The sequence below is a fragment of the Cibotium barometz genome, chromosome 17, assembly GCF_041138505.1.
Source record: "Cibotium barometz isolate CiBa-2024 chromosome 17, ASM4113850v1, whole genome shotgun sequence".
Classification (NCBI taxonomy): Eukaryota; Viridiplantae; Streptophyta; class Polypodiopsida; order Cyatheales; family Cibotiaceae; genus Cibotium; species Cibotium barometz.
In genome coordinates this window covers 38719921-38722685 of record NC_141062.1, presented here as the reverse complement: position 1 = coordinate 38722685, position 2765 = coordinate 38719921, and positions in this window count along the sequence as shown.

Genomic DNA, 2765 nt, shown 5'->3' with positions numbered 1-2765 from the left:
GCACTAGGCTACGTGTCATATTATTGTGGTTCCTTTGGACCCACCCTCCCCTACCGATGTCCGAGTGGAGTTCACATTGCACAAACTGCCTTTGTTTTTTGGGGTTCACATGCCCTCGCGCCCGCCTTTCCCTCACCCCCCCTCAACACTATCTCTCACGAGGTCTTAAAGACCCTTGTCATGTGACATCAATGGATGGCATTGATCAAAATCACGATGCTTTTTTTGGCCATAGGATAAAGTAAACTCGGACAAGTAAACTACAAAACACCGATCATAGTTTACTTCCTAGTTTACTTTGTAGTTTACTAAGCAGGCATAGTTTACTTCTTAGTTTACTCAACAAGTCATAGTTTACATCATGGGACGAGGGTGAATTTGGGTTTGGGACTTAGAAATATTTGGAGTAAGATGTTATGTGCAAAAGAGGATTTGATCTCAAAACCTTGGATTACCATTGGAAACATCTTACCACTACACTATACCTTCGAGCAATGGAACCATGTGGTTTCAAGCCATTATATTCTATGTTTCTCACCCCTAGTTTACTTCGTGATGCACTGGCGTAGTTTACTTGTCCGAGTTTACAATATTTGATGGCCCAAAAAAGGCATCGCGATTTTAATCAATGCCATCCATTGATCTCACGTGACAAGGGTCTTTAAGACCTCGTGCGAGATAGTGTTGAGGCTCACACCTTATGATGTCACACCCAATTGCATAGTGTAGGAATTGAACTTGTGACCTCGAGAATTTGAAAGGTGTGCACCCATATCCCACCTTTCTAGACTTGGAAGCAAATTTGCTTCCACCATCCTAGGCCGAAAGTAGCTTATTTCCTTCCATTTGGTAGGGTCATGCATTACAACACCAGTTTTATAGCCATATATTTTGTGGTGGCATCCACCAATTGTAAGCTTGTAAAGCTAAGCCAAAAGTATACTACATATTTCCAACTAAGTCAAATTGGGGAATGCATTTAAAAAGGGTGTGCTATCATCAACCTTAAGGTATGTGCAAAGCTAGTAAACAAGGCCAACCAATATTGGCATCTCTACAGTGCCAATGGAGAAGCAACAAGTAATCCCTTCATTTTGAATTGTGGTCACCTTGGCTTGAAGAGATAGTGATGGTAGCTAGTCATATTCACAATAGTCTCATCATCCTATAGTGTATTTCTAATGCCTAATATTGAAAAATCTTGATTGAGTGACAAGAAGGGTTTATTAGGTGCTTTTCTTACATTAGTTGGAAAGCTCATCCTATAATGTATTTCTAATGCCTAATGTTGAAAAAAATTGGTTGAATGACAAAGAGGCTTTGTTAGGTGCTTTTCTTACATTAGTTGGAAAGCTATTGCTATTTTCTAGCCATGTTTAGAGAGTTGTCTCCTCATGTAGCATTGGAGCTTTTTGAGCTTATCAAAGATAAGCAATGTTGATCTTATCCATAATTGTTTTATGGTTTTAAAAACATCTTTTCTTAATGGTTGTGAAATTCAAACCAAATTTTTGAAAAGGTCAAAAAGTGATATTAAAAGTTGAGCATGATGGATTTTATAGATTAGCCACCATGTTGAGATAATATAATCATATGCACGTTTGCAATTCAAGAAGAGGTCAAGGCAAACCTGGCAATCCCAAAGCTTAGTTAAAGCATGTCCAACCAAGAAATGATTCCTGTTTTCCATGAATGTCCAAATCTCTATACTGCTTATTATAAGGAAATGGATCATTACCACATGGCATTATGTGGTATTACATCACTTCCAACCTATTGGTCCATGGATAGCACCATGTTGAAGTGTCAAGGGATCGATGATTATTTTTTAGATGGAGTGAAAGCTGGAATTTGTTGTTTGTGCCGGAGTGGAGAAGACAAAGGTAGCAACACACACACACACACACACACACATGCAACAAGTAAGTAGAGATAGAGAGAAGCATAAGTGAAGTACAAGATAAGGTCACTTATATACACTCATAAGAGTGTGTACACACGCTCGGACGGAAAAAGTACTCCAACTTATTATTAGCCTATGTCCACACTACCATAAGTAAGTAGAGATAGAGAGAAGCATAATACTCAAAGTAGATTGATGGGAATGAGTGAAGTACAAGTGAAATGACATGATAAGGTCACTTATATACACTCATAAGAGTGTGTACACACACTCGGACGGAAAAAGTACTCTAACTTATTATTAGCCTACGTCCACACTACCATATAAATGGCCACAAATCCCCCCTGTAGTGATGATGTGAACATGTACATGGATCGTGTGTCTAATCAATCCCCAAATGACAATAAGCTTAAAGCTTTACAAAAAACTTTGAACTTCTCTCACGAGAGAGCCTTCATGAACATATATGCCACATTGGTGTGTGTAGAGACATGTAAGATCCCTCCTCCCTGTGTCCAAAGAAAATGTTAAATAAAAGAAAAATTGGCTCAAAAGCTATAAAATTGTTCAAAAATAAGAAAAAGTCTTTGGAAAATAATTTTTTGGTAATAACCTTGAAATTTTCTAAAGTTTCTATGGTCACAAAATTATAAAAGTGCAACTGTGCACATGTGGACATATGTATGTGTATCCTTGTGTGAAAGCACTTAGATCCCATATGAATTTGAAAAATATGAACCCATAATTAAACCCAGAATATGGTGTTTAGCCTAGGACCAAGAGCTTGGGCAAAGGTGTTAGTAGCATCTTGAGAAAAATAAATTAAATAGGCTTAGCCTAAGTATGTGCATTCCTTGGAAAA